This window comes from Melopsittacus undulatus, chromosome 6, assembly GCF_012275295.1.
Source record: "Melopsittacus undulatus isolate bMelUnd1 chromosome 6, bMelUnd1.mat.Z, whole genome shotgun sequence".
NCBI lineage: Eukaryota > Metazoa > Chordata > Aves > Psittaciformes > Psittaculidae > Melopsittacus > Melopsittacus undulatus.
The window spans coordinates 63,513,891-63,521,693 of record NC_047532.1 but is presented as its reverse complement, the minus strand read 5'-3'; positions in this window follow the sequence as shown (position 1 = coordinate 63,521,693).

Below are 7,803 nucleotides of genomic sequence, written 5' to 3'. Positions count from 1 at the left end.
GATCACTTCTGTGCATTCTGTTTAATAATTTACTGACACTGTTATTCTCCAGTTGCAAAGAACATAAAGGAAAAGTCATGAACACCTTATCTTCCTCTCAGTTAGTTATCTTCCTTTCTTTAGCAGCTGTTAAACCTTTGAAACATCTGCTTTTGCAGTATTAACCTTAACTACAGGCTTTTTAAATATTAGCCTCAGCGAAGTGCTGGGAACTGAAGAAAATTTGCTGTTGTTTTAATTGCCTCTTCATGACTGATGACAGATTTCTCAACATTTCCTGTAACTTTACAAGATGTCCATTGCTTGTTTGTGGTTTGGGGTCAAGAATATCTAACAAGAACACCATTTTTCAATGATGTTTCCCACCCCCAGGGTTTTTCAGATTTATTCACAACATTTGGTAAATATTCAAACGTGTTTGTGGAAATTGTAGATTCTTTGGCAAAATTGTAGGGACTTTTTTGAAAGCTTTTTAGCTTTTCTCAATCTGGTTGCCTGGAAAAAAGCCAGACAATAATATCCTCACATATCAGCCTGTGCAGTAGCACGAAGTCCTACTGTTTCTATGACAACAAATAGCTTTTTTTTTATCCTGTCCTGAATCAGTTCTATGAAGGACAGAAACCTGTACAACATATTATTGGGAACATTGCAAGCCTTCTGGATTTGAAAGCAGACACCTATAAAGCCTCCTATTTCTCAGCCTTTGATTATGCTAATGCTATAGTAATGAATTGACTTTGGTGCAGCATGGAGATGCCTGAATGAGCTTCAGGTTAGGCAGCTCAGGTACAGAGAGCAATCTACCCAGTGCATAAGGAGCTGTACGTTCATTTGATCTGCTGAGGAGTGACTTACGTGTGTTGGTTTGTCTTGCTCACATGCTTCCAACTGAGTTGCAAGGGGCTGTAGTACAGAAGGGAGTTTTCCTGAAAGGAAAAGACCCTGATGGATTATTTCCTTCCCATCAGCATTCAACAGGCTCACATATCACATGAAAATAAATTACTTTGGACTAACAATATGCAGGGGGACAGGTGGCAGTGCTGCTGTGTCCTGACAGTGTAGGCTTGCAGCCCTTCAGGTGCCTCCTCTACATCTAGTAACAGAGCTGGTAGAGTGGTAGCCCTTTGTAGGACTCTCCCTAGACTCCTTGTAACTTATTGGAGAAGACAGGCATCTTGCAGCTTGCCTTCTCTAGTGACAACAGCAGCAGTCAGTGAGCATGGCTACATTTACCTTCAGTTTGCACTCTGCATCCATACAAACACACTTCTCACCCATGTGCTGTTACAGCTTTAAAATAATCTTCCTTTGTTGCATGAATGTGATGAAATACTAATAGCCAACAGCAGGAGACAATCTTTTCTTCTGCATCATCTATTGAGATTTTAAGCTCTGAAGGGAACAAGTTGTGTCGAAGTTGATGTTGAACAGACTGTTACACCTTTTCAGTTGTTAGTGTTGTGTGCTGTGGCATGCATCTGTAAATGTGATTCCATGTGTTATGGAAAGAAGGCCTCTTTTTTTTTTAATCTATTTTACTTCACAACTTGGTGTGCTGTGTTTATTGAAGCCTTTCCAAACTGCAAACTAAATCAAGAAAACAGCTTCCCTTTACTGTCTTTTAAACAAGCACTCTCTTTTATTAAAACACAATCACTTTACTGGTGTAAGACATGAAAGGACAAAATGAACAGTAGCATAATGCTACTAAAGTCTTTTCCTGGAGGAAAAGTTGTTAAAATTCCAGCAGGGTGTGAGTTTGATTCTAGAATACATGATATTTTCTTAAGCGCCAATGCGCCAACTGTACTCTGTATTATATCCTGGATTCTGCACCTGATAATAAGGGATGTAATTATTAAATAGACGGGAATATACACAGCAAGAAATATTAGTATTCCAGATGTAGTGATGGGCAAGGGTTGAAATACCCCCTTGTTCCTCAGGGACCTCCAGCGTCATGCTAGCATCCTACTGAAATTCAGGTCAGGTATTTAGAACTAGAATATGGAATGAAGGCACAAAATGGAAGATAAGGATGGGGATTTCAGTATTCTTAATCAAAGTAGACGAATCTTCCCCTAGATGAAATTGGCTATACAGTTTTTTTTAGCAAGAAAAAATAATTTTACAGTCTCCTGGAGTAAACTTTATGTTTGAAAAACATTTGCCCAGCCAAAATGGAACTATCTGGAAAAGAGATCATAGAATCATAGGATGGTTTTTCTTGGAAAGGACCTTAAGATCATCCAGTTCTAACTCCCCTGCCATGAGAGAAGTTGAATCCTAGTATTAGAAGGAAAACTTTTTAAACCTCCAAATGCCGTTATGCTGTTTTCCTGATGAAAGGCCTGGAGAGGAGTGTGTGGTCAAAGGCTGGGATGCAGAGGGCACGTGAGGTAGGAGTATGACACAGACATAAGGTGGCAGTGAGTAAAAGACCAGCCAGTGAGATTGAAGTTTGCTTTTTTCTCTGCTTGTCAGCCAGTTTTCAGAGAAGGGGCAAACAGCATTTATTCATGCTGGGGATGCTAGTGGCTGGTTGCACTTGTGAAGACTGGTCCAGGTCCATTGGTACATAGGCCTGGAAGTGTTTCCACAGACTTGAATCATGCTCATACTCCAGCAGTAAACAAGCAGTGTTACAGACCCTCTGTAATTACTGCAGAATGGGATGGATGCTTGGAGGTATTCCATGGCCTGTTGGAATGCTCTTAATTGCTGAGCTATTTGTGGCTCATTTTTTGTTTTTGAGAAATAGATCTATGATGCACTCTCCAAGAAGCTGTATGGATTTGAGTCTCTGAGAAATGTGCTGCTTGTCAATGACAATGCATTAAGTCAGCTTCTACTAGCCTGATGCCTGAGATGACAGTTGGGCTCAGAATTTGGACTATTAGATAAACCTACTCATTGTGTCTCAAAATAATGCGTTGAAGATGATGACCATTTATTAATCATAGAAACATGGAATCCCAGAATGGTTTGGGTTGGAAAGGACCTTGAGTTCACCCAGTTCCAACCCCTGCCATGGGCAGGGACACCTCACACTAGAGCAGGTTGCTCCAAGCCCCTTTGTCCAACCTGGCCTTGAACACAGCCGGGGATGGGGCAGCCACAGCTTCTCTGGGCACCCTGTGCCAGCGCCTCAGCACCCTCACAGGGAAGAGCTTCTGCCTTAGATCTCACATCAACTTCCCCTGTTTCAGTTTGAACCCATTACCCCTTGTCCTGTTGCTACAGTCCCTGATGAAGAGTCCTTCTCCAGCATCCTTGTAGCCCCCTTCAGACACTGGAAGCTGCTCTGAGGTCTCCACGCAGCTTCTGTTTTCCAGACCAAACAGCCCCAATGTTCTCAGATTTTTATTTTCCCCATCAATTTATTCATGTTACTTTCTCTCTGGCCCAGGAATGAAGTCCAGTTGCTTCTAGGTACAAGAGAAGAAACAGGTGTTCTTTAGTAGAAACAATTTTAAGGATGTCAACCAGAAGATGTCCTCTGCTGCCATGGCAGCAAATGTCAGGAAGATATTCCAGGACAGGAGGATTGATGGAGAAGGAATTGTCAGGAGAAATGTAGCAGGAGCCTAAAGAATTATGTGTGGTAGTTATATATTATATAGCATATTACATATTTTATTTGCCTTCTGCTCAGAGCCTTAAAAAGAAATCAAAGCAATTTTACTGGCTTCAAGCTAGAACCGTGAACCTCATGAATACAAAACATGCTGCTAATCTGAGCACGTTTGCAGCTGTGGTTTGTACAAGTCCATAGGCTGTTTCTGTGAGTCTCTTGAGGAAAGCTGCAAGTGCCGTGGCCAAGTTTAACCTTGCCAATATTTCATACCAAAACAAGGAAAGTTGTAATTAGGAGGTGCAGGCTTGAGAGGGAGAACTTGAGATGGAGAAGTCAGATAATTCCCTAAACCCACTATTTAATGTACAGTTCTCTGAGCACAAATGCCGATGTGTGAGAAGTACTGTTGATTAAAGCTGGTATGTTAAATCTCTGTGTTGTGGTTTAAGCCCAGCCATAAATCAGAACTACTCAATCTCTCTCTCACTGAACCCCCCTCCTCCCCTGCTCCTAGGGGGATGGGGAGGAGAATGGAAAGGCTGTAACTCTCACGGGTTGAGATAAGAAAAATCCAGTAACTAAGGTATAACACAAATCACTACTGCTACCACCAATAATAATAATGATAAGGGAAATAACAAGGGAAGACAATACAACCACTCACCACCCGCTGATACCCAGCCCAACCGAGCAGTGAATTAGCCCTTCCGGTTAATTGCCCTCAGTTTATATACTGAGCATGATGTGCTGTGGTATGGAATACCTGTTTGGCTAGTTTGGGTCAAGTGTCCTGTCTCTACTTCCTCCTGGCTTCCCCTCCTCCCTGGCAGAGCATGAGACTGAGAAAGTCCTTGGTCAGAGTAAACATTACTGAGCAGCAACTAAAACCACCGGTGTTAGCAGCACTGTTCCCAGGCTGGAAGTTAAAACCACAGCACTGCACCAGCTACTAAGAAGGAGAAAAAATGACTGCTACTGCTGAACCCAGGGCACTCTGCTAATACTGTAACACTTGATTGATTACAATGGAAAGTCACAAGCAAGAAAAAACACAGGAACAACAGTGGGATTCTTTACTGATGCAACTAGTAAAAGGGTAGGCTGTCTTTTCCCGATCAAAACTACTAGCAGACAGAGAAATGTGAGTTGTTTTATACGAAAGTAATTCAGCTGTCCCCCTGCAAAACAGGTCCTGCTAGCAGCCAGTGTGTGACACTTGGATATTCAGCAAACCAGTGTCCATGTGGATGGGGCACTCAGCAGCACCTGCCTGAGGCTTGGCTAGCAGACCTTGTGGCAGTTTCTGGCTGCACAGATAGTGTTAATAAGTCACAGTGTGATATGGCTGACTGCTTCAGCACCCACTAACACTTCTGACATACTCTTTGTTACTTAATAACTGAATAATGACCCAGTCATATCTGAACTGACAGGTTAAGATTTGAGCCGGGCTGTTAAAGTCACTGCCATATTCTGGGAATGCCTTTGGAGGTCAGCTGGTGACGAAGGGCACAGAAAGATCTGTAGTCCACTCATTCACTCTGTGCTTGAATGGTACATGTTACTGTGAGGGTGCTGAGACGCTGTCACAGGGTGCCCAGAGAAGCTGTGGCTGCCCCATCCCTGGCAGTGTTCAAGGCCAGGTTGGACAAAGGGGCTTGGAGCAACCTGCTCTAGTGTGAGGTGTCCCTGCCCATGGCAGGGGTTGGAACTGGGTGACCTCAAGGTCCTTTCAAACCCAAACCATTCTGGAATTCCAGGATTCTATGATTCTATGTTCCCTTAGAGTCTGCTATGATATTACAGAGTCAAGCCTTAGATGCACTGGAAGCCTCATGAAGTCATTGAGCTGGACATCCTCACTATGTGCCTCATGGCATGTTTATTTAGTCCTGTTCTCATTAGAGACAAAAGCTTTGCTTAAAATGTAATGTTTCTCAAGAGCCTCTATCAAGCCCCCAGTGCTGCAAGAGGTGGTGTAATTTCACTTGTTGTGATGTTTGTGGCAGTTGTCTAAATGTGACCCATACCAGAAGCACGGTTATCAGTAGCAGTAGCCATTACCTCCTCTACATTAGTTCCATAGGGAGGTCAGCCACCAGTCTGCAGGCAGATTATGAACACTGTATGTATTTGTTCCCTAAACCACTCATCCAAGAACAAAGCTGTGACTTCATTATGATAGGTATCTCAATTGTATCTCATGTCTCATTCCTGTCCCCAGACATTTTACTCTTAAACACTGCTCCCAGGCTCTGCAACAAAATTATTGTACTAACTCTGAAACATCTCCCATCCTGCCTTACTATTGCATGAGTATTATTTTGCAAGCAAAACATGTCAACTTTCCCTGATTATCTTGCAGTATTTGGCAAGTGGGGTTTGCAACCTGGGGACTTTCTAAACTCAGAGCTTATCGTGGCTTAGCAGATCTTGTCACTAGGTGTAAAGCTCTTCAGCTTCTTCATACAAATAGGAAGGTCTTCTTCATAATGAAGTCCTTGTTTTCTTGTTTGCTTGAGTCTCCTGAGATAGAATTGCATGAACAGCAAGAATAAAGTGGTGGGTGTTTTGTGTCCAATGATAAAGGCGTATGAGTGTGAAGTGATAACAGAATCATAGAATCAACCAGGTTGGAAAAGACCTTTAAGACCATCAAATCCAACCGTTCCCAGCACTGCCAAGGCCACCACTAACCCATGGCACTGAAGACCTCCTCTACACAGTGTGTGAACACTTGCAGGAATGGTGACTCCACCCCTGCCCTGGGCAGCCTGTTCCAATGCCTGAGCACCCTCTGGGGAAGGAATTGCTCTTCAGCTCCATCTAAACCTCCCCTGATGCAGCTTGAGGCCATTTCCTCTTGTCCTGCCACTTATTGCCTGGGAGAAAAGACCAACCCCACCTCACTACAACCTCCTGTCAGGCAGTTGTAGAGAGCGATAAAGTCTCCCAGCTCCCCCAGCCATTCCTCATAAAACATAGATAAACAGAGCACTGATTTTTAAGAAATATGGATGAAGAATACTCAGCAAAGTGAAAATGTCAGTGGTTGTGTAAACCACTGCTTTCTCTTTTGGTTTATGGTTATGGTATCTTTCTGACCACATCAGTGTCAGTCTGGGTTATTCTTAGGAAACAAAATAATTTTGGATTCATAGTGACTACATAAAGAACAAAAGAATTGTAATTTTAAGTGCTCTTTTACTTTGTTGAGCTTTGGAGCAAAGTCTTTTTTTTCCCTGCTTTGGAAGTTTTGATAAGGATACCAAGACTCATGGTACTGTTTCTCCATCAAGTGCTTTTAGAGGTATTGTTTAGGACTGATGGCTAATTGAGGGGTTCTGAAAGCAAACTAAACTTTAATTGAATTTTAAGACTCTTGCTCTGTGAGATTGCATCTTGTGAAAGATCTAATCCGTTATGCTTATACACTGGCATGTCAACCCTTAATTCAAACAGGAAAAAGTGATGAAGACAAATGAACCAAAGCTCCTGTCTTCCATGTTGCCAACCCTCACTTTTTGTGATAGTGGCAGCAGCAAAGAGGCTGTTTAGTAAAAGGAATGCCAGTTTGTAAGTGTGTCTTTTTAAAGGGTGAGGAGGTATATACAGCTAGTTTGATCCACAGGACTGAAAGTAACTGTCCATTGGAATAGAACCTTTAGTCTCTTGCAGAGTTTGTGAACCCTAGATAATACCCCAGGGAAATCCTTCGCTGTTGGGATTTGTAGGGAAACCTGAAACCAGAGTTCTGACAATCTTCACTCCTCTAATATGCAAGTTAAGCATTCCATTAGAACCTACCTTAGGGAATGGAAAGAGGATCTGGTCAAAACTCCTTTCTGAAGAGCAATCAAGGCTGGGCAGCAGGCAGCAAGCATCTCAAACCTGACTGGCAGCGTCACTCCATTTTTCAATATCTCAGAGGCTTTCTCTTGATGTTACTAAGCATTTCACAGCCAAATGCTGTGTAACTACTGCTGCAGGGTGATTTTAATCCCTGCAATGGATGAGGCTGTTTAAGCTGTATCACAGGTCTGCATTGTTGAAGAACACGTTTGTGGCAGAGGCTCAACATCCCTACATGTGTGGGTGATAAATGGGATAATAGTTTTGCAGGGAATGCTCTAAAATATATAGACATGGTATTTATGGGTTCTTTGTCCATGTAAGCAGGCACTATTGACCGCCATCAGAAGATAAAATACAGGTATACT